Genomic DNA, 26,219 nt, shown 5'->3' on the forward strand with positions numbered 1-26,219 from the left:
ATTCTTCTCTCTTCCTCGTTATCATTGTAATACACTCTGTGACTCATTTTCACTGGCTCTCACCCATTTTAACTTTCTGTTTCTCTTTACCCCCCCCCCCCCCCCAACACTGTGTCCCCCACTCTTTTCCTAGAATTGTTGTCACAGTTAACTACGTTCCACTGCTACTGTGTCCTCCTTTTTCTTTCACACAGTCACAGTCTCCTTCGTTCTTTCTATAACGCCTATTACAGCCACTGCCTATTACCTTCCGGTATTTGTCACTTTTCCATCCCTTTGCCACGGTGACTCTCTCCTTCTCTTTCAACATAAAAAAAGCGCGAATATGTCGGCATGTCAGAATTTTTTGGAACACTTTAAAGGTGCTGAGAAAGGTAGAATGAGGCAGCTGTTACCCCACTCTTCAGTCAGAATCTTTTAAGTAAATAGGAAGATATTCGCATTTTTTGTGCTCCGATATGAGTACTTTTCCGCTGCCTTCCTTCTTTTCTATACTGCGACACGGCGTGTAACTCATGTGAAAAGAAATTATTGGTCAGTAAAATTTAGAAAGTTTACTTATATGAAACTGAAATAATGTATAACCTATTTTACGCCTCAGACTGGATTTTACGTGCAAAAAAAAAAATTGCATATCGTCAGTACTACAGCGTATTTTTCAGTGTTACTTCGCTTTGTAAATTACGTTCTCTCTTCACACAGGATTTTAAGTGCGTATTTTATATGTAGAGTAACTCTGAATCTGCACGTTGTTCAAATCGTGATCTTAGGTATACATCGTAAAAATTACAGCATTTGTTGTGCAGAGCCGTCTCGGAATCACCGGCAGGGTTTTGGTACCCAAAATGGTTCTCAGCACTATGGGACTTAACATGTGAAGTCATCAGTCCTCTAGAATTTAGAACCACTTACACCTAACTAACCTAAGGACATCAGACACATTCACGCCCAAGGCAGGATTCGAACCTGCGACCGTAGCAGTCGCGCGGTTTCGGACTGAAGCGCCTAGAACCGCTCGGACCACGGCCGGGTTTTGCTACCCAAAAAACAAGTTTTTGGGGTGTTCCTCGATAACGAATAAAATTTTTGAAAAAGGGGAAATGGCTCCTCTGGATAAAGGCCTAGAGAATATACTGTTAAAATCTGAGCAATTTGCTTTGGTTATTTCTTATTTAGATTTCGCCCCATACTGGATTTTAAGTGTAGAAGATGGGTAAATTCAAACCTCTGTATCTTGGGAACGGATAAAGGTATGAAGAAAATTTTTAAGATTGTTCGAGGTCGGGGTTTTAGGAACATATCGTACGAATTTCAGCCATTTCCTAGCATAGCCGTCTTTAAATCCTGGGATGGGTCTTGGTCCGCTGGTGACGGCGAGAATAATAATAATAAAACCCTTTCGTGTGGTTTTCCGTGGAAACGCCTATGAACTAATGGTGTTTACGTATCTTACCAAGCCCACCGTAGACCACACGAAATGCAAAAAGAACAAATTGATTTGCTCTACTAACTGATTTGCTCCATTTGCGTAAGCAGAAATGAGTGTAATATTCAGTCTTTGTAGGACAGTTACTCTAAGACGATTCTTCTGTTGGGTGTTCAAGGGCGCGCGGGATTAGCCGAGCGGTTTAAGGCGCTGCAGTCATGGACTGTGCGGCTGGTCTCGGCGGAGGTTCGAGTCCTCCCTCGGGCATGGGTGTGTGTGTTTGCCCTTAGGATAATTTAGGTTAAGTATTGTGTAAGCTTAGGGACTGATGACCTTAGCAGTTTAAGTCCCAAAAGAATTCACACACATTTGGACATTTTTTGGGTGTTCAAATAATCTCTAGACTGCCTTTTTATCGCCAACAGAACTCGAAGAATGAGGACCGGAAAATCCTGCTTTCATTCGCGGCGTTCCGTAACACATTAGGTACGCATGCCGTCGCACGCGCACCGATATCGAGTGGAAAAGCACCAGAGTCTCTCCCACAATGTGGTGGTTTTAAATGTCTCTCTAGGCAGCTGCGTTGCAACACACACACCTCGTATCGCACACCCCATGCACTGCCTGGCCTTTCCGCGTAATGCCAACGTGCAGGAAGCAGTGAGTCACGTGGGGCGCTGTGTAGTAACGCGATCTCGATGCAGTGTAGAAAGCGGCCGGCAGGTGCGGGTTTGCGAGGGCTTACCAAACACAGCCGAGGCGGCGGCCAACAGCCAGGAGGAGCCGTCCAGTGGCTGCGTCTGGGTCAAGGCCAACGACCTTCTGCCGGCGGCCGTCCCAGTCTGCGGGCAGGGCGCACCTGCGGACACGAACGGCAACGCAAACGTACTCTGAACCTTCTTGTAGCTTCCATAAATATCAAAGAGTTGATGACGTCAGTTGCTAACTTTTTACGGCGGAAAATAAATACAGTGTTTCCATAAAAGTCCGCAGTCGTTTCTTGGAAACTACACTACTGACCATTAAAATTGCTACACCACGAAGATGGCGTGCTACAGACTCGAAATTTAACCGACAGGAAGAAGATACTGTGATATGGAAATGATTAGCTTTTCAGAGCATTCACACAAGGTTGGCGCCGCTGGCGACACCTACAACGTGCTGACATGAGGAAAGTTTCCAACCACTTTCTCATACACAAACAGCAGTTGACCGGTGTGGCCTGGTGAAACGTTGTTGTGATGCCTCGTGTAAGGAGGAGAAACGCGTACCATCACGTTTCCGACTTTGATAAAGGTCGGATTGTAGCCTATTGCGATTGCGGTTCATCGTGACGCGACACTGCTGCTCGCGTTGGTCGCGATCCAATGACTGTTAGCAGAATATGGAATCGGTGGGTTCAGGAGGGTAATACGGAACGCCGTGCTGGATCCCAACGACCTCGTCTCACTAGCAGTCGAGATGACAGGCATCTTATCCGCATGGCTGTAACGGATCGTGCAGCCACGTCTCGATCCCTGAGTCAACAGATGGGGAAATTTACAAGACAACAACCATCTGCACGAACAGTTCGATGACGTTTGCAGCAGCATGGACTATCAGCTCGGAGACAATGGCTGCGGTTACACTTGACGCTGCATCACAGACAGGACCGCCTGCGATGGTGCACTCAACGACGAACCTGGGTGCACGAATGGCAAAACATCATTTTTTCGGATGAATCCAGGTTCTGTTTACAGCAGCATGATGGTCGCATCCGTGTTTGGCGACATCGCGGTAAACGCACATTGGAAGCGTGTGTATTCGTCATCGCCACACTCTCGTATCAGCTGACTTGATGGTATGGGGTGCCATTGGTTACACGTCTCGATCACCTCTTGTTCCCATTAACTGCACTTTGAACAGTGGACGTTATATTTCAGATGTGTTACGACCCGCGGCTCGCCCTTCATTCGATCCCTGCGAAACCCTACATTTCAGCACGATAATGCACGACAGCATGTTCCAGGTCCTGTACGGGCCTTTGTGGATACAGAAAATGTTCGACTGCTTCCCTGGGCAGCACATTCTCCAAATCTCTCACCAATTGAAAACGTCTGGTCAATGGTGGCCGAGCAACTGGCTCGTCACAATATGCCAGGCACTACTCTTGATGAACTGTGGTATCGTGTTGAAGCTGCATGGGCAGCTGTAGCCATACACGCCATCCAAGCTCTGTTTGACTCAATGCCCAGGCGTATCAAGGCCGTTATTACGGCCAGAGGTGGTTGTTCTGGGTACTGATTTCTGTGGATCTATGCACCCAAACTGCGTGTAAAGGTCATCACATGTCAGATCTAGTATAATATATTTGTTCAATGAATACCCGTTTATTATCTGTATTTCTTCTTGGTGTAGCAAATTTAATGGCCAGTAGTGTATTAGAGACAGAACATTGTGCTTTGATGTAAAAAGTTTAACATCTGTCAAATTTTTTTCTTTGTCCTTTGTTGCAGATTTGACTTTAAGTGCATCAAAATTGAAAAGTCATTAGTTCCACAAGTCGCCCTTGCCCATTTTTTACCACCTTGATGGGCAGTCCATTTGAACCTCAAGCTCATTACTTTATAGTCATAAGCACTTCTGCGGGCTTAATTATTAGGTTGGTACGTAAGTTGGCAGCGTTTTTCCGTGAGACACATAATAGCCACTTCAGTCAATAATATATTCTCCTTCGTTATTTACAACAGTCTGCCAACTCTGGGGTAAATTTTCTAACCCGCGACTGTGGTATTTGCAAGGGGCGTTCAAAAATAAACTAGCCGGAGGCATAATTACAGAAACCAATGCTTGTATGTTAGAAGTATTAACATTGGTTATTGAGACATCTATCCCACTGTGACACAAAGCTGTGAATGGCTGTCTCATGGATTTCCCGGGGCTGCGATGCTAACCAGTTTCGCTCTTAGAGCTGGATGTCGTCGTCTGAGGTGAATCGTTATGCTCACATTATTCTTTAACCAATATGGCCCCCTTCTGATTCACTTCCTGCAGCACGGGACAACAGTTATTAGCAAACCTTGACCAACCTCCGCCAAGCGATCAAATTAAAACGACCAGGCAATCCCACCCGTGGGGTCATTCTGCTCCACGACATGCAAAGCCTCATACGGCCAACACAGTCGCGGCACTCCTGCAGAAATTCAAACGGGAGGTTCTCGGCCACCCTCCATACAGTCCGGACCTCTCTCCTGTGATTAAGCCGTTTTGGGTCCCCTTAAAAAGGCTCTGAGTGGCAACCGATTCACCTCGGACGACGACGTTCAGCTGTACTTGCGGAACTGGTTAACATCTCAGTCCCGGGAATTTTACGAGACAGCCATTCACCACCTTGTGTCACAGTGGGACAAGTGTCTCAACAGCCAGGGTCAATACTTCTGACATACAGGTACTGGTTTCTGTAGTTATGCCTCCGGCTCGTTTGTTTTTGAACGCCCCTTATACGTTGTTTTGAAGCGAAGAATTGGCTCTGAGCACTACGTGACTTAACATCTGTGGTCATCAGTCTCCTAGAACTTAGAACTACTTAAACCTAACTAACCTAAGGACATCACACACATCCATGCCCGAGGCAGGATTCGAACCTGCGACCGTAGCAGTCGCGCGGTTCCGGACTGCGCGCCTAGAACCGCTAGACCACCGCGGCCGGCGAAGCGAAGAATTTGTCGAGCCATGTTGGGAGCGAATTTCTACGCGGAAAGGAAGTTCCTTGAAGATTCTACGACACAGAGCGGAAAAGATGAAAATCTGTGGGCGCAAGATCAGGTGAACGAGGTGGGTGCGGTAAGATTTCCCAACCCAATTCCTGTGTAGTGTTATTGTGGAGTAGCAGCACTTCACACAGTCTTCGTGATCGGTATTCACAGATTGCGCCTGCAAGTCGTCTCAGTTGTTGACAATAAATGTTAACAGTGATGGTTAAATCTGAGGGAAGCAATTAGCAGTACACCACACTGTCGCTGTTTCGTCTGATAAACGTTACCTTTTGCTGATGCGCACAAGTCTTTGTACGGGTAGTCGCTGCATTGTTTGGGCTCAACCGTTCATTACTTTACCTGACGTGAGCATAAAGACACAGTTTTGCGTCACCAGTAACGATAGAGTATAGGAATGGTCGGTGTTCTTCATGAACCAATTGATGACGAGCAAGAAGTGATGCACATGTGGCGACCTGCTGAGTTTTGTGATTTTGTTTCACAGTATGCGATACATATACACTCGATTTTTCAATCTTCCCATTGCATGCAAATGTCGCACGATGGTGGAATGATTACAGCTCATCACATTTGTCAGTTCTCGAGTACAATAGCACGCATCATCGTGGATTAATGCGTTTAAACGATTTTCTGATTTTGTCCATTATAATTTCTACAGTGTGAAAACAATGGATTTGTTTGTAAGTAAGTTTTCTTCTCTGCTATCGTGGTATCGATATCTACGATGCCACGGCGTAGGTTGGCACTACGACGCCGACACCGGCGACAGCGCCCTCTAGCAGGCGCTGTGCAGATCTAAGAGCTCCGCTCCAGATTCTGCCCCATTTCATCAAGTGCAGACAGCCAGGAAACATAGCTTCAGCTTAGTTTGCTATTGAGACTTTGCATCAGTTACAATGGGTCTACGACGTCACACGTACGTGCTCATCACCTAAAGTTATGTAATATGTTTGCATATGTTTATACACTAGTAAAGGTGTTTTAACTGTATTTACCGTACCGACGTGTTTTACCTTTACCTGCTCCTACTCACTTCCTACATTCGGCCTTCAGTTTACAGGAGCAGACCCACGCGCTGCCTTCCAGGCGGGAAAAAAAGGCTATTAGTCACAATTTTCTTTTATTCACACTTTTTTCATATTTTCCACGACGCGTTTCGGGAAAACGCACTTGAAAATTAAGCGATCTTCATCTACCTGAACGTGGTCACTAAGGTCAAAACTGTCCTCCTTAAAACGAAGAAACCATTTCCTTTCCGCCCAATGTCCAATAGCTTTATCTTCATGCACGGCGCAAATGTTTCTGGCTGCCTCCGCTACTGTCATCCACCTCCCCTCCCCCTCCCCTCCCTTCCATAGAGCTCAAACAAAACAATATGTCAGAAATGTGCCGATTTCTCAATTTGGCACTTAATTTTCCAGCGTCCACAGCTCCACTCACCATCTCCAAATGAAAATCGATAAATAAACCCATAGCGACCGGAATATCAACATGCAAAACAGAAACGCTACGAACTTATGCATCAGTCTAATGCTTCGTCCTCTTCCTAAGATGCATTCGAGAGAAGCAACTCATCATCAGTTTATGGATGGTTTTCAGTAGACAGATTCCCACAACACATCCTCAGTTCTTACAATGGAATCAAGGTAGTTGGAACCATTTGTACTCTCCTACATCGCAGAGATTTCAGAGTTCTCTGTGCTTCACTGCTTCGCTCACCTCCAATATACCGATCAATGTGCCCCTATCTGTTATCCCACACTTCATTCCTGGCTGCTTTCTTCAGCTCTGTTTTAAATTTTACATACTCATTCCATCTCTTTCTTCTTCGACATTAACCACATATTGTACATTCTCTTCTTCTCCTGTATCAATTTCTTAATGCTCTTATTCCATTATCCACTTCTCTCTTGAATTCCTGACTTATCCTGCAATACTTGTAAAGCTTTCTTAAATGATTACCTACCTCTGAGCGATGTCTTGATATGAATTACTCCAAAACGAATGCGTTGCATTAATCAGTTTCAAATTCAATGTAACTGATTCATTCCCTAAACTTTCAAGGTTTACTTCATCATTGCTTTCTGCCCGATTAATAAAACATTTTACCACTGGGAAAAGCATTTTAGTTTTGGTCTGCAGCACATTTCGCACCTCTCCCCACAGTCATGCCGTGAAATTATAAAAATGATTTCTCTCTGCTTTAATGTAGTTAACTGTAGACTTTCATTGGAGCAAAATGTGCAAATAAATTTATGCTCATCTTTATGCTTAAAATAGCCATTTTATATTCTTAGTGAATATTGTGTATCGTATTGTGTTGTAACAGTTCTGTCACTAAATGTAACTGGGTTTTCTCGTTTGATGCTAGTTAATTGTCAGGATGAGCATTACTGCAAAGGGCATTTGATTCTAAAGCATTATGTCAGGGTGAAAATACTAAATTAATTAATTTTTCTATCTTAACAACATGTGGGCAGGGTGGGTTCATCCTTGGCTCGGGTATGAGGTAGAATGAAACAGCATTTTTACATAAGATAATTTTTATTGCAAGTTTCGCACAACTGTTTCCTTACTCGATGTTCTGGCTTGGAGAACGGCAGCTGTGTCGTTTGCGAAGCCTTCTGCTGCGGCAGCGGCGGTGTCTGATTACGCGTGGCAGTGTGTATCTCGTGTCGCCGTCTCGCCCAGCTGACTGGAGACGCGCAGCGCGAGGTGGCCCGTTTAATTATTGAGAGCGAAGTCATGCATCGGATGGTGATACCTTGGATGTGGCGTCCCAGTGTTTCTCTTCTCTAAGCGGCCGCGTGTGTTGTGCGTCGGCCAGCGGAGCGGCGCGGCGGGGGAAAGCCAGTGTCCCGGACTTGAACAACGGACTCCCGCTTGCCAGTCTTCGGCTGTGAGATCTTCATCCCAGCTCACAGGTGACTGCTGATGTGAAGCCGTCTCCTTCCTGTCCTCACGAGTCACCCGGGTACGTAAAAATCAGACTTCAAATACCTTTTAACTTCTGTCTTCTGGCGCCGAGGCTGCTGCTTGCTATTCCATTACAGCGGCGGACTTCGTGCGTCTGTGCATGATGTAGTCTCTTCTTGCATGACGGTCTTCAGCACCGAAACTGCCTGAAAACTACTGCTTCTCTTCTCTTTTCCTTCGTCTTTCGTCTGTCGGGCCCACTGCGTCTCGCGTATTTATTTACTTCAGTTTACTGGAGGTGAACGACTTCACGGTCATTGCCTCTTCTGTCACGCTGAAAAGCTTCTCGAAGAATTCTCTTAACGTCGGTCATTGGCTCTTGGAATGTAGGCAAGGGCCTTTGCTCACATGTGACAACTGAGAAACACGTGAGCCGGTCGGGTGATGCCCTGATGGCTGAATCGACAGCGTCCGCTTATGTGGAACTTGCTGACTTCACGGTCATTGTCTCTTCTGCTCTGCTGTTCTGCCCGCTGTTTGCCAGTGTGTAACTCTCTAAACTAAACCAAGTTTTTCATTTATTTTCTAATTTCTACTTCACTTTGATTTTACTAATTTATTTGCCAGCTGCGGTGGCGCTGCAGTCCGGAACCGTGGGACTGCTACGGCCGCAGGTTCGAATCCTGCCTCGGGCATGGATGTGTGTGATGTCCTTAGGTTAGTTAGGTTTAAGTAGTTCTAAGTTCTAGGGGACTTATGACCTAAGATGTTGAGTCCCATAGTGCTCAGAGCCATTTGAACCATTTTGAACTAATTTATTTACTTATCTTAAGTACCACTCAACAGTGTGTATTAAACTGGGGACCTAGAAACGACGGAGAGGCTTCATCCCGCCATAGCCCTCAGTGGTTTACAACCGAACTACAAGCTACAGCAGTCCATTCACCCCCCGTCACCTGACACTGAACTCAGAGTTATTGTGCAGTTCGGCCCCCAATGGACCCCTACCCTCTCCCCTGGGAACGTCTCATACCAGACGAGTGAAATACCAAGTGTTTGCGTGGTAGAGTAATTATGGTACACGCGTATGTGGAGACTGTTTGTGTTGCAATCTTTGACATAGTGTAAGTGAGGCGCAATAAAGGGAACCAGCTCGCATTCGCGCAGGGAGATGGAAAACCGCCTTAAAAACCATCCACAGGCTGGCCAGCACACCGGACCTCGATACTAATCCGCCGGGCGGATTCGTGCCTGGGACCGGCACTCCTTCCCGCTGGGGAAGTAGTGAATATTGGTGGCATATATCTGCAAGTCGTCCACCGTTTTCCAGCATGCCCCTTTCTCCACATGATCACACAACGGCATCCATTATTCTGGATCCACCATGACCACTAATATCTCCTAAAACAATTATAGCCTTCCTGCTGTTGATGCTGTCGAATGTTGTTGTTGTTGTCTTCAGTCCGGAGACTGGTTTGATGCAGCTCTCCATGCTACTCTATCCTGTGAAAGCTTCATCTCCCAGTACCTACTACAACCTACATCCTTTTGAATCTGCTTACCTTATTCATCTCTTGGTCTCCCTCAACGCTGCCCTCCAGTACTAAATTGGCGATCCCTTGGTGCCTCAGAACATGTCCTACCAACCGATCACTTCTTCTAGTCAAGTTGTGCCACAAATTTCTCTTCTCCCCAATTCTATTCAATAACTCCTCATTAGTTATGTGATTCTACTGTAGATCCACATTTCGAAAGCTTCTATTCGCTTCTTGTCCAAACTATTTATCATCCATGTCTCACTTTTATACATGGCTACACTCCATACAAATACTTTCAGAAACGACTTCCTGACACTTAAATCTATACTCGATGTTAACAAATTACTCTTCTTCAGAAACGCTTTCCTTGCCATAGCCAGTCTACATTTTATATCCTCTCTACTTCGACCATCATCAGTTATTTTGCCCCCACATAAAGCAAAACTCATCTACTACTTTAAGTTTCTCATTTCGTAATCTAATTCCCTCAGCATCACCCGACTTAATTCCACTACATTCTATTATCCCCGTTTAATTTTTCTTCATGCTCATCCTTGACATTAACTCTATCATTTTTTGACGGAGTATACACATGAAGTACGACCACTTCATATCTTTTTACTGTCGACTCCACGTTTATAATAAGTTAATCTATTGCATCCCGATCCTGAGGGTTTTTAACTATTTTTTTCCCTTCATAAGTACCATATAGAAACCCCAGCCTTTGCTCTCTTGTCTTTATCGGCACCACTGTGTAGGTTAGGTATAACGTTCGTGTTGTTCATTTCCTTTCCTCTTCCCTTTAACCTCTCTATGTCGATTTGAATTCTCCTACTCGGTTCATAACCTCTTTTATTTTTGTTTGCAGAGCCATTATATACGAAGCTTCAAAATCGACAATTCTTTTCATTTGCAGTGTTGTCTTCTCTTAAAATCATACGGAATTTTCCTGTTAGGCCTTTTAATGGTTCTCGTCTTTTGGAAAAATGGGAGACGAGCCCATTGCCGCAATGCCGTACCACTTCGGGGTTTTCTCCCCCTAGCCTTTGACGAACCAACACCATCTGAGAGACAGCAGCTGGTCTGGTCAGAATTCTCTTCCGCTTCACTTCCTTGACTACTGGGTAAACAGTTTCTTTTTCTGCTTCCGCTCACGGTACCTTTGCACCTTTTCGTAGTCACTGTCGCCCACAATGGACAGCGGATCCCGCCTCCCCCATTGTGAACTACCGTTAGCCTTTGAGTCGCCTCCAACCAAGTGTCAAGCTAGCTACCTAGCTTTCCTGTTTGCATTCTAACTTACTGGGTAATAATCACGGAGAACTTAATTTGCAGTTATTTATTTTCAATAAAACGTTCTGATTTAGTAGCTCGGATATTACATACAGGTTGTAACTGATAATTATTCAATATGTTCGGAAAAGACAGTGCTGGTACATACGGCGTCTTTACGAGAGTGTTGTTGTTGTGAAAATGTTGTCAATGTAATAATAAACTATGTTTATACAGAGTAGTTTAGTAACACAGTATCAGATTACAGGAAAGTTATAAGGTGCATCCATATTAAAATCTTGACTATAGAGGGGGTCGCACAGGTAAGCGTATTTCATCCTACTTGTTAAGTGGGTACCTGATACTTCGGTTAAAGTTTATGGCCGTGGAAAGTACTTTTCTTGACATTAATGGAGCCACGAAGGAAGTCACAGTGAAGGCGAAACTTGACGTATAAGATCTCATGTTGAAGCAGTAATAATATAAGAACTATGTTCGTCGACAGAGAAACCATATCTCTGAAACCACACTGCTCGCATTTAATTAAGGGACCTGCGTTAGAACTTCCACTTTGAAGCGTCTAGAAGGTGCTTCCACATGTCTGACAGCTGAAATAGTGATGCAGGACCCTTAATTAAATTTAATCTCTATGGTTTCAGGCGATATCCACTACTGCCACGCATGCCACTGCTTCAGCTTCAAACATACAGAAGCCATTCATATACCAAACACCACCAAACGCTTCTTTCCAAATTGAAATATTTTCAAAACTGCAATACGTTATTGTAACAAGGACAAGTAAAGAAGTAAAGTAAAAAAAATAGTTTAAATAACGAAAATATTTAACCTATTTTTATTTCGGCGCTTCCGCCGTCGTTATGCTAAAGCTACTGCGGCAGAACACTATACTCAATCCAGTAAACCAGTGTAACCAATATGACATCCTTCGGTAACGCAAGAAATTCGTAAATAATGGCCCTTCTTCTTAATAATCGTATTCCTCACAATATCAGATTTGGCTTTTATTGTCGAAGTAGGAGCCCACCTGTGTAGACAAAGGGCAAAGCTACATTTCTACTCAGTCCCCAGAAATCAATTCGTCATGCATCACGCGAATTCCAGGAAGCGACATCAACTAGATAAGTGGTTACGCCTTTTTGCGCACAAAGTGCAAACGGTCTAAGCGTTGCGACCAAACCTTCGTCCTCTTCGGATTCACTTTCGCAATCCATACTGGCTTACTTAAATGTGGACAATGACTACCTCAAAAAGATACCTGCTTTTAGATTAAGCAACGTTCCATACTTCTGTACATGTGACTCGCCACAGCATTAGGATATGGGGCTCCGAGAAACCGCGCATCACACCTGAAAACATACGTGATATCCAGAATCTTTATGTTTGTTGTATCCTAATGCACAATAGTTTTTCTAACTTCTTTTGGAAGCGAGATGACAACTGGTAAGTATGTGAATACTGATGGTACCACCTTCTGTGTTTTTTCAAATTTATTTTTTCAGTGCGACTGGTATCGGTGCTACTCTGCCCGCGGGCATTTTATTTTAGAACATGTGAAGAATTGCAGGAAAAAATACAAGAGATACTTCTGTGTGTATTTTGTATATGTTGAATAATATAGGTCTCACTTCCGACATGGACTACATGACATTATTTTTAGCCGGCAGCGGTAACCGAGCGTTTCTAGTCCCTTCAGTCCGGAACCACGCGGCTGTTACGGTCGCAGGTTCGAATCCTGCTTTGTGCGTGGATGTGTGTGATGTTCTTAGGTTAGTTAGGTTTAAGTAGTTCTACGTTCATTGGACTGATGACCTCAGCTGTTAAGTCCCATAGTGCTTAGAGCTATTTGAACCATTTTTTGACATTGTTTTCAGTTTGTGTATTGCTTATAATATCCGTCTAACGCCGGATTTGTTTGAATACGTGTGACCTATGGGTACTACGAAGGTTTCACTTCTTTTAACCGCTAATATTAGCATAGTATTGCCTTGGAGTCAGTCAGCTAAGCATTCTGTGAGTTTTTATGTGTCGTATGTGTTATTACGCATATGCCACATGACTGCTATTAGGATGTGACAGTGAGTGTACGTTTTCTGGTTACCATTGGTATCTTGTTTAGTGAGGCGACACACAGCTCGAGAAGGTAGTCAGCTTTGCCTTTCTTATACGCTGTCTGTATTGCGTAAAGACCTGTATTTGTCATATCCGATCGATGGTATTTATAGAAGTTGAAACTTCCCCTTTGAATGTAAAGAATGACAGTGCTGGAAAAACTCTTACGTTATTTGATTTTCAAGCAGCTGAGTTAAACTCAACGTACACGGACAGTTTTCTCTTTACTTATTCTGATCATCACTAATCTAACACACAATATTTTTAGTGCAACGCAATTTGACTTTCAATAATCCCTACAAAAGAACAGCCCTGACTAACAATAACCTATACCTTTCATGAATCACTTACCTCACAGAAATCTTTGTTATTCGAACTACTGCAATACAGCGAGCGCCAATACTGCCAGCTAAACAAAAGATTCGGACTACTGAAGGCACTAACTACTGACAGGCATAGATAGCAAATGAAAGATTTTGATAGAGAAAAAACAATGTATTTACCTTAATAGCGTTCAAAAGTCATAATATATATACAATTTGGTGACATCCAATTACACAAATTTCCTTTTTCTGACGGGCACACGTCCAGATCGTGCTCTCATAGCAACCTCTTAAAACTCTGGCATTTTTCTTTCCACATCCACGACTGCTGGCGACTTATCTCCAACTGCCCAACGCTACGCGCTGTTCACATCCAACTGCCAAACACTACACTAGCGAATATTCCAACAATGAGTCCAACTAGCCACAGATTGCACACAGCGCAGTCAGCGATTTTCATACAGAGCACTACGTGGCGTTGCCAACATAAAAACCTAAACAGCCTACTTACAAAGTGTTTTGTTTGTGGTTCTAATTTGCAGTGACTGCAAACTTCAGTGTTAAGCAGAGGATGTGTGCGGTTTATGAACAGGAGGGCAGCGCGTTAGAGTTTTATATACTGTGCTGTTGTTGGGGGCTATATGTTTACGCTTAATGTTACTTAAGAACCATTTTTTCACATTTTATTTACATTGAAAACAGATAGTGGAACTTTGTAAGAAGTCAATGGACTTTTGGATCAGTTTACGAATGCTACTGTACGTGTATCGATAGTGAGATAATTTGTATGTGTTTATGTTGGTTGTCTTACGCACTCAATACATACGATTTGCTACTGTCACCGAACAAAAGTCCTGTTTTGTAGTTATTTAAATTCATAATTAATGTTAATACGTGCAAGAACTGAGCGAAAGAGTAGATAATATCATGGTGGCTAACAGGATGGAAAAATTAGAAATTCACACAAGTTAAGCAATGGAGCAATTAACCAAAAAATAGACGAGAAGGTGCACGCCGCGATTGAGGCCAAAGACTTTTGCTCGAGTGCGGAAGTGCAGGACCTAAGAAGGGCGGTGCACACTGACATTCCCATGTGGCAGCGGAATTTCAACCGTCGCTTAAATGTTTATTTATTCGATGACTGGCCACTATTACTAAACAACAGACGTGTTTTATACCCGTGAAAGATTTACAGTTACTTTGATTACTGAAACTAAAAAATCACGACATATTTGTGATTTTATTCGTTTAATTGACTATGTGCTCAACTAATGTGACGTATCATTTCGTTTATTACGGAAAGATTATAGGATAGCATTTATTGTGAGATTGTTTTTTTTGTGTTTCTTGGACTGATGTTTTCACATTCATTTACATAGGGCAGTGTGCAGTGTGGCATCGAAATTGGCCGCACTGAATGAAGGTACTTAAAACACATGGCTGAAAGTCGGCGATCAATCTTCAAATATCCACATATCCATTTTTCTTCGCAAAGAAAACCATATCGGGAAACGTTTACATGGACATGTTCGAACAGTTGCTACTTTCACAGACTGAAGAGTTGCAGCCGTCCATCTTCCTCCATGATGATGGTGCGTCTCCGTACATTGTAGTTTGAACGTGTGGGATGTGCGGAATGACACATTCCTGAGAAGTAGGTGAGTTGTGGTGGTGCCATCGCCTGACGCCTGCGATTTTCCAATGTCACGCCATTAGGCTTCTTTTTATGGGCGTACGTCTAGAATTGCGTCTAAATAAACAATCAGTGACACTGCTACCCTTCGTGCACGAATCAATGAAGCAATCATAGCTGTTGATGCTGCAGTGTTGACCAGGACAGATATTCTATGAGAGAGGCGTCGTACACGCTCTGAATTTCTGGCATAATAGAAAAAAAACTTTGACGGCCGCTAAACATTTACAACAAACCTCGATGCCCTATCTGGACGTTACGAACACGATGTACTATTTATTTCTAGTTTATTTATATATCTAAATAGTTGTAATTATTTTTCCCTATTTGATTGACGCAAGTTTTTAAGTGACAAATTATCATGTTCAGATACATAATGCGGGGACAGATGTACAGTGAATCCGCAAGTACATCAGATTATTCGTAAATACTTCCAGAACATACAGACAGAGGACACATGTCAGTGGACAGAGCATCTCACCATGTTTTGATTCCTAACACGCGTCACGGATAGTCGCATTACAATGCAGGCATGTCAGGAAACGTAGATACATCATCCGCTCCGTAGTGTTGTATCGAATTAGTTCGCGCCTGCAGATACGCAACCAAATGGACAGATTTCCAAAGCGGGCTGTTGTCGCGCCTTCGCACGCAATTTGTGTCGGGTACTCCAATGAACGACAAGCACATTTTGACATTTGTCTTCCACAAACAGTGTCATTATTCATCACTTCTAATTTGAGTTGAAAACCAGGAGAGATGCTCTATCCGCTCAAGTGTTTCAGTTTTCTGTGTGGCTTTCAGTTTTTACTCGGTCATTTTCTGAAACCTCAGAGATATGAATAACACTATATAACCTGAACGCGATGAAGCTACTCATCCATCAATCTACAGGGAAATAATGCGTCATTATGAATGGATGAGCAGGTTACATACAGTGTGAATAACACAACTCAACACTCAATAAGCATTCAAATTATCATACAAATTTTAACAATTAAATAGGCAAGAATGGTGAGTTTACAAAATGGTTCAAATGGCTCTCAGCACTAAGGGGCTTAACGTCTGAGGTCATCAGTCCCCTAGAACTTACAACTACTTAAACCTAACTAACCTAAGGACACCACACACATCCATGCCCGAGGCAGGATTCGAACCTGCGACCGTAGCGGTCGCGCGGTTCCAGACTGTAGTGCCTAGAACCGCTCGGCTACCCCAGCCAGCGGTGAGTTTACAAAAGCCTATTACCTGTCTGAAGGTGCTTTATTAGCAACTATTCGTCTCACGCCACTACAGACGCATCTTCAAGTCTGTAATTATTATACAGGGTGATTTTTTTCCACCGTGTACAGACTGTAGGGAGTGACCGATGAGAGGATAGGAAATAAAAAAGATCCTTTGAACTTATGTCCGGAAATGAGACCATTAATTCAGTGACACATCGTTATAGAGACTGCGATCTAATACGCGCTGTGCCATGATGCTACAGTTACAGCGTGTGTTGAAAATGGTTTCCATGTGCCTCAACGCACTCGTGTACGCGCCGTAGCATGTTCTGTCTCACGTTCACATCGGCCACGCTGCATCCGAACAGTGTAAAAGGCACCATGAATATGATTGTCCAGTGTCTCCACATCTGGAATGGGCTCTGCACACACGATACTTTTGATAACGCCCCATAACCAGAAATTCCATGGGTTGAGATTCGATGAAGGAGCAGGCCATGCAATTGGACCACTTCGTCCTGTCCATCGACCAGTGAAGACATGATTGAGATGCGTCCGGACGTTAACGGCGAAGTAGGCTGGAGCACCACCACGTAGCAGCTAGAAAACCCTTCGAATTATCAATGGCATTTCTTCCAGCAGGGGAGAAAAAGTCACCCGCAAGAAAAGCCTATTAGGCGACGTGGAAGGAAGACTGGTCTCAAAATACGGTCGCCAGTTATCCCGGCCCACACATTATGGTTGCACCGATGCTGATGATTCGCTGTCACCATACCAAAGGGGTTCTGCATACTATCCCACAGACTACTGTTATGAAAGTTCAAGATACCACTCCGCATGAAGATGGCCTCATCGGTGAATAGGATGGATGACACAAACCCCGGAATCGTGGTTGCCTGGTGAAGAAACCAGTGACAAAACTGCTCCCGATGTGTAAAGTCTGTCGCTAGTAAGTCGCTGTAAGTCATAAGGGTAGTAAAAATTGTTATGGAGAATGTTCCACACGGTCGTCTGTCGTAGCCTGTACTGGCGGGCCAACTGCATGGTACTGACATGTCGGTTGCTTTCCACAGCGTTAATCACAGTTTCCTTCAAGTCTGGTGTCAGAATATCTCAGGTACGTCCTTCGTGATTTCCTGCTTGTTGAAACGGTACTACCTCAGAAATTCTGTTGCTAACATTGAATGCTATGGTTGTTGCAGGCTAGAATAGTCCTCATCATACAACCTCGCTGCCTGCCGCCCGTTGCCATTTGCCTTTTCGTAACTAAATACCATGTCGGCAAGCTCTCGATACGAATACAGAACCATTTTGTACGGCGCAGTGTCACATCCACTACAACGTGAGTCAGCAGGAGACGTAAATCGGACACAACATTACCAATTACTATGGCAGGAGAGGGCGTCAGGATATGACGTATGAGGAACAGTGCCACTCTCTAGGAGGGCCCGGCCGGCTACCCGCGCAGTCTAACGCGCTGTTTCCCGAGCGGGAAGGCGTGCCGCCGGTTTTCCATCTACCTCGGCGAATGCGGGCTGGTTCCCCTTACTCCGCCTCAGTTACACTGTATCGGCGATTGCTGCGCAAACACCGGTTCCGCGTATGCGTACACCATTATTATTCTACCACGCAAACATTTGGGGTTATACTCGTCCTGTGTGAGACGTTCCCGGGGTGGGGTCCACTCGGGGCAGAACTGCACAACAAATCTGGGTTCGGTGTGGGGCAGCGGTGGGGTGGCTGGACTGCTGTGGCCTGTTGTGCGGTTGTGAACCACTGAGAGCTACGACAGGACGAAGCCTCTCCGTCGTTTCTAGGTCCCCGGTTTTATACACACGTACTTCCATACATATAAACATACATAACCTCTAGGAGGACACCATGTATAGTGTAATGATAATTAAATCAAGACCTTAAGCTGTTGAGAGGCGTTGATATACATCAACTGGGACAGTTGAAAATGTGTGCCCCGACCTGGACTCGAACCCGGGATCTCCTGCTTACATGGCGGACGCTCTATCCATCTGACCCACATTCCTAACGTAATGTCCAAACACTACATTCGTAGTGCCCCTGCCAATTACACTCATTATTCGCGGCAAACAATCTTACGGAGTCCCGTAAGAGTTCGTGTAATGTGTGTGCATCCAACACAGAAGAAGAAGGTCAATAACCGGTTCAATGGCTGGTTAGCCTTAACTATATGAAGATGGTACCTGTCCGAAAGACGCCTGCCGCTGTGGCCGAGCAGTTCTAGGCGCTTCAGTCCGGAACAGCGCTGCTGCTACGGTCGCAGTTTCGAATCCTGCCTCGGGCATGGATGTGTGTGATGTCCTTAGGTTAGTTAGGTTTAAGTAGTTCGGAGTCTCAGGGTACTGATGACCTCATATGGTAAATACCATAGTACTAAGAGCCATTTGAACCATTTTTTGCCAGAAAGAACAGATACCATCTTCATACAGCTAAGGCTAAACGGCCATTCACCTTCTTCTTCTTTGCTGGATGCACACACATCACACGAACTCTTACGGGACTCGATAAGATTGTCTGCCGCGAGTAATGAATGTAATGGGCGGGGGCACTACGAGTGTAGAATATGGGCATTAAGTTGGGAATGTGGGTCTCACGGGAGGCGTGCAAGGAATAAATCCCTGCAGTCGCACTATCCTCTGTACCCTCGGTGGCTCAGATGGATCGAACGTCTACCATGTAAGCAGGAGATCCCGGGTTCGAGTCCTGGTCGGGGCACACATTTTCAACTGTCCCCGTTGATGTATATCAACGCCTGTCGACAGCTTAAGGTCTTGATTTAATTATTGTTTCATTCGAAGAGAGCTGCATGGTCACCAATGGTATCCGTTGTTTCAGACACGTCCGAAAGAGCAGATACCAACTTCATAATATGTATAGTGTTCCTGTGGCTACATGGTACAGCGCGTATTAGACCGCAGTGTCTGTAATAAAGTATGACTAAATAAATGGTCTCTACCTTGGAAACCATGCATTTACACACAAAAGTTCATTAGATCTTTTTTGTTCGGTGTCTTCTCATCGATCAATCCCTATAATTTGTACACAGTGGAAAAAAATCACCCTGTATTTTTATAATCTAGATGGACAATTACAGAGCACCAGTATTCGAGAAGTTATCCACGTTAAGAATCAAACCACATTAATGGCTGCTGAGTGAGTCAGATCTAGAAAAAAGCGGGGGAAAAAAACAATTATTGCATGGGACACTACTGTAAACAGGGATAAGGTGCCTAAATGGTTCAAATGGCTCTGAGCACTATGGGACTTAACATCTGAGGTCATCAGTCCCCTAGGACTTAGAACTACTTAAAACCGGCCGGAGTGACCGAGCGGTTCTAGGCACTACAGTCTGGAACCGCGCGACCGCTACGGTCGCAGGTTCGAATCCTGCCGTGGGCATGGATGTGTGTGATGTCCTTAGGTTAGTTAGGTTTATGTAGTTCTGAGTTCTATGGGACTGATGACCTCAGCAGTTGTCCAATAGTGCTCAGAACCATTTGAACCTTTTTTTTTGAACTACTTAAACCTGACTAACCTAAGGACAGCACACACATCCATGCCCGAGGCAGGATTCGAACCTGCGACCGTAGCAGTCGCGCGGCTCCGGACTGAAGCGCCTGGAACTGCTCGGCTACCGCGGCCGGCAAAGTGCCTAAAAACTAACATCTCGGGGAAGTACCATATGTGCACGGGAAATATCTTCAACAAAATGATAGTCTTAGTATGGAGTGAAACGTCGAGATTGAAAGAAATCTGAGAAATAGCTTGCCGGATAACAACTGGTAGAATATAAAAAGATCCAGTAGACGCCAGCTGTATAAAACCGTTATAAGTAAAACTTACGATCCTGTGTGATGTGCGTACTTTCGTCGAATTGCTGACAGGCCGATGTGATGTAAGCAGCCCATGGAGGCTGGCAATACACTGGAAGGCGAAAGGTCACGGTGCCAAAGGGGAAAACAAAGTAAACGCACGGAAAGCTGCAAGGAGGAAATCATAACTAGGCTGGAAACCACATTACATAACTAAAAATCCATAGTTTATTGTAGATATGTAGTGAGAAATAAAACATAATCCGCTTTACATCTCCGTCAGAACAGGCCTCGTGAGGCCTAATGGCGCCGACCGATCGCCGTGTCATCCTCAGCCTATAAGCCTCACCGGATGCGTATATGGAGAGGCATGTGTTCAGCACACGGCCCTCCCGGCCGTGTCAGCTTTCCATGACCCCTGGTGCGACAGCGCTTCGGTGATCTAGCGGGAATCGGTGTTGCATTGCGGCAAGGCCGTTGGCTGCTTTACATCAGTACTTCAATGTTATAAAATTACCAAAGGAGTAGTATATATTTTACAATTGCTAAATTAACGTGGAAGTCATCTTAGTAGCTACCGGAGACAATTCAGACAGTCAAAATTCGATAGGACATTGCAGTGTCCCAAGTCAGTCTGATTTTCAAAGTTGAACTTGGAGTTCACTTTCATGCTCCCAATACACGTATTTTTTCCACAATATCTACAACATTTCCTGTTAGTTCCTTAAACATAATATGCAAATTCCTTTCACTGTTGGAAATAGAATGCCGGCCGAAGTGGCCGTGCGGTTAAAGGCGCTGCAGTCTGGAACCGCAAGACCGCTACGGTCGCAGGTTCGAATCCTGCCTCGGGCATGGATGTTTGTGATGTCCTTAGGTTAGTTAGGTTTAACTAGTTCTAAGTTCTAGGGGACTAATGACCTCAGCAGTTGAGTCCCATAGTGCTCAGAGCCATTTGAACCATTTTGGAAATAGAATGACCCGTTTCATTTAGATGAGCTGTGGCAACTGATTTAGGGCGGACGAGCCTTATGCGTTCTTTAAACTGTATATTAAAATTACACCCAGTCTGACATATATATCTCTGGGGGCAGTCATGGCAGGAAATCTCACAAATCGCAGTACCTTTATATTTGTCGTATTCGGCCTTTTCATTATGTCTGCATCTGCTAATAATATTCCTTGGAACAAAGAATGCTGAACGGATGTTTTTCTTTTTTAGCTTTCTACCAACGTATTCCGATTCACTACCGAAATACTGTATTCTGTGTTAAGTTGCCCTGACTCTGTTTCGACCAGATGGAAGTAACGTTGTGACCGCCGGCCGAAGTGGCCGTGCGGTTAAAGGCGCTGCAGTCTAGAACCGCAAGACCGCTACGGTCGCAGGTTCGAATCCTGCCTCGGGCATGGATGTTTGTGATGTCCTTAGGTTAGTTAGGTTTAACTAGTTCTAAGTTCTAGGGGACTAATGACCTCAGCAGTTGAGTCCCATAGTGCTCAGAGCCATTTGAACGTTGTGACCGAACCAATAGGAGGTTTTAACATAGGTATAGAACTACTAGATTTTTATTTTCTAAACAACGGTCCGATTTTACCTCATTTTCATACGATTATTTTTTACCATTCCTGCGTTTTTTGGAGCATACTATCTACACTGTATCTAATGTCCATTGTTCGAGAGATGATCTTTAACGGCGTCTACACATTGCCACCAGGCTGCACATAACTTATAAATTCATTTTAGGCTCACGAGTGGTATACGTTCTGTAACTACTTGGGTAGAAGGGGGCTGTTATTAACACAAATAACATTGTATTTTTTAAACAGAATATTATTCTCCATCTTCTGCATGTGTCCGTCGTATGTTATTCCGAAATGAAGAAGTACTAAAGTGAAAAGAAAAGGAAACAACTGAACAAAATAACCGTTATCAGGAGAAGTGAGAAGTAGAAGAACATATCCTATAGTGTCCAGTAGTTCGCTAAAAGGAGATAACAGGGCGAAACAACAGTGGGGTCGCAGAAAGACTGGAGCGTACAAAACAGACTATTTGATATGCAGTAGTTTCGTGAGATGTGTAAAATATAGAAGTTGACGTCAAACCAGTTATAGAACTAACTGCTTATAATTAAAAGAAGCGCCCATCTAGATGGCGTTCCGTTTACCTTCACTGGAAACAAAGGAAGCGCAGATGCGTTATGACTTCACTTTTTTTCCAGATAGATATGAACGAAAAATTTTGAACGCGTTAAGTGTGATGGAGTAAATTAATTAATTCTGGAACAACTGCGTTAATAAGAGGGATATACAAGTGTTCTCTTCTGGCCGCGTGCTAGGGTCCCATGGCGCGGAGATTTCAGTTTGTGCTATGGTTACAGACATGTATCTGCAAACAAACGATAAAATAATTATAGGACCTTATTTTTCCTAATTATTGTTAAAACATTATAACCACTTATTCTACTCTCTCTCCGATATTCACAGCTAACTTATAAGAATACTCTGATCACGATAAATGCAAAAGTAATATCAGCCTTAACAAGTTATGTCACAGTAATTCACACAGAGGCCTAAGATGATGAAAAACACAATTATAAAACGGAATGCGATCACAGAATTTGATGTAAATGTGAATGCTGGAGATATCAAAATGCATAAATGTATCTATTTTCCATTGGACGATGATAGGTGTAGTTAGACGGAACTGAAAATTCTCTGCTGCTTCCTAACGTCCAGGAAAATCCTGAACGTCTTACAGACTACTCGTCTGCTGCCCGAGTAAATAAAGACGTGAGCTCGCGGCGATGAGTTTCATGTCTCTCAGCAGCATTCTAAGTGTTACTTTTTGCTGCTAACGACAGGCGTGCGTCTTGCTGTCGCAGAGTGTCTGATGCGTGATGCAAGAGCGTAGCAGGTTTCAAACAGGTCACACACTGGCGTTGTCTCAACCGGTTTAACAATGGCGTCATCCGTTAAGTCCAAACCAGCTGCATATAATGCTATAAGGGAAGAAAAACACTGTGCGTGACACACATTTCACTTTTATTCTTGAGAATGTCTGTAGCGCGATGTGTCAGGTTACACACTTCTTACCGTATAAAATCCAGTACACAGATTCATATGACATTCGTCACACTGCCTAATGAACGCAGCAACTCGTCTTGATAGTGAAGTCTACAATACTCCCCGAAACGATCCTGTCGCAGTTCTATCATTCAATATGATTTAGAGCAGACTATGATTTCCTTTCCAGCTTCTGTGATGGCCCTTTTCAGAGATGACCATTTCTCTTCAACTGTACTGCCTACTGAGCTACTCCTTTTTGCTATATCTATAGTCTTAGAGACCTTCAAGCGTGTCACGTCACCCCAAAGAACGTCCGTCTCCCACTTATTTGAGTACTGACTCTTTCTGACTAATCTCTTGAACTTCAGTCTACTCTTCATCACTACCGCATTGTGGTCTTAGTCTATGTCTGTTCCTGAGTAAGCCTTACAATCCAGTATTTTATTTCGGTATCTCTGTCTGACCCTAATATAACTTATCTGAAATCTTTCCGTATCACCCTGTCTTTTCCAAGTATAACGTCTGCTCTTGTGATTCTTGAACAGAGTGTTCGCTATTACTACCTGAAATTTATTACTGAATTCAATTAGTCTTTCCCCTCTCTCACTCCTTCTCTCAAGCCCATAAGCTCCTGTAACTTTTTCTTCTACTCCTTCCCATACAACTGCATTCCAGTCCCCTTTGACTATTAGATTTTCATCTCCCTTTATGTACTGTATTACCCTTTTAATATCCTCATATACTTTATCTCTTCAAGTTGCGACGTCGGCATGTATACCTGAACTATCGTTGTTGGTGTTGGTTTGCTGATTTTGATAAGAACATCCTTATCACTGAACTGTTCACTGTAACACACTCTTTGGCCTACTTTCTATTCATAGCGAATCCTACTCCCGTTATACCATTTTCTGCTGCTGTTGATATTACCCTATGCTCATCTGACCATAGATCCTTGTCTTCTTTCAATTTCACTTCACTGATCTCTCTATATCTAGACTGAACATTAGCATTTCCCTTTCCAGATTTCTAGCCCCCCTATCACATTCAAGCTTCCTACATTCCACGCCCCCTCCCGGAGATCCGAATGGAGGATTATTCCGGAATGCTTTGTCAATGGAAGTATCATCATGACACTTTCTCAATTACAGGCCACATGTTCTGTGAATATACGTTATGTCTCTTTAATGCAGTGGTTTTGATTGCCTTTTGCATCCTCATGCCGGTGATCATTGTTGATTCCTCCGCCTTTGGAGGCTGTTTCCCACCCCAGGGACAAGAGAGCACCCTGAAGCTCTGTCCATTCCTCCGCCAATCATGCTCATAGTTAACTAGGATTGGTTGTTGCAACATACCGCGCCAAAATTATTCACATGTATTATTCTAGCGGTATTTTCTTAATTTTCAGTTTTCGTTATTGCATACTTTAAATTAACATTAAATAGAATTTTAAGATAAGAAATTTATCTTTCCTGTTATTTTGTAGACTGTATTAAGTTATTTTTCATATGTTTTGACTATACAGTCTCATGCATATGTGAATGAAAAGTGTGTAACTGTAATACAAAAAAAACTGAAAAACCATAAAAAATTGAACACTTTAAAAGCTTGAAAAATATAAAACAAGTGAAATAATTAAAAAACTGAACAAATAAAAAGTAAAAAAAGTAAGACAAAAAGCTCCCCTGGGTATGTAATCTAGACGTGGTGGTGAGGCTTGTGTGCTCTGAGGACGCAGTGGGCTATCCTGGACAGATTCAACCGTATCAGACAGGTAACGTTAGGGGAGCCAGACTAACGATGTCCATCTCAAGCAACATGGTTCGCAAGACAATAAACAACCTGTACCAGACCGGTCGTAGTCGAGTCAGTAAAATTTACGTCAGGTTGCCAAACTGTGGCGGTCCAAGTCCAATGTCAAAATTGTGGTAGAGTAAGGGTTGGTAACTAGAATGAAAAATGCTCATATCATAGCATAGGAAGGCTAATACGTCTTGGGCAGAGATACGGACGTAAAAGAAGGGAACTAGCGTTTCGACTTATCTGGCAGCTTCAAAGACATATCTCCAAGCTGCAAGGTTTTAGCACACCTGTGACTTGCAATTTACAGGCTAAAGTCCCCTAGATTATGCCCCAAATCCAGAAGATTCGCCAGCCATGGTAAACAACATATAATACCGTTTGGCTGAAGACCACACATGTAAAAATTAGAAACGTTTTTCTGAGGAGATAAAATTTATGGAGAAGAGTTTGTTCTTGCGGAACGCTAAAATGGTTCAAATGACACTGAGCACTATGGGACTCAACTTCTGAGGTCATCAGTCGCCTAGAACTTAGAACTACTTAAACCTAACTAACCTAAGGACATCACACACATCCATGCCCGTGGCAGGATTCGAACCTGCGACCGTAGAGGTCGCGCGGTTCCAAACTGAAGCGCCTAGAACCACTCGGCCACTCCGGCCGGAGGGACGCTAAAAGTGTGTTTTTGATTTATGGTTGGGGGAGGGGTTGATTTTTCCTCCGAACCAACCCCCTGTTACATATATGGTAAGGGGTGTAAGAAAAAATAGATACGAACTGATGTGCTTATACAGCGGTATGCGTCTACAAGATGAAGTACAGAGGCTGAGGATACATCTGTAATAAGAAATATCCCGAGTGGGGATGCATGCATCCTAAAATTTAATGATACACTGTCATATTGCACGGCATGACAAATGTCATGTTTGATGACCCTGTGCTATGTGTCATGTTATACGACATGACATGATGTAGTACGATACTTTTCTCGACATAGTGAATTACATTACATTACATGTGTACTAATAGCAGCAAGGAAAAAAGTGCGAATATATCATTATATTTTTCTTTAAATGCCTCTGAAATTCTCAGATTAGTCGAAAGACTCGTTCCCTTCTTTTGCATCTTATTTGCCTTTTTTATGCTGTGATAGGAGCATTTTTCATTCTGGTTTAATTGTATGTACAAAGTCTTCTACTCGCGAAGAAGACGTTTTTATAATACGTTTT

Source organism: Schistocerca nitens, chromosome 1 (genome assembly GCF_023898315.1).
Source record: "Schistocerca nitens isolate TAMUIC-IGC-003100 chromosome 1, iqSchNite1.1, whole genome shotgun sequence".
Classification (NCBI taxonomy): Eukaryota; Metazoa; Arthropoda; class Insecta; order Orthoptera; family Acrididae; genus Schistocerca; species Schistocerca nitens.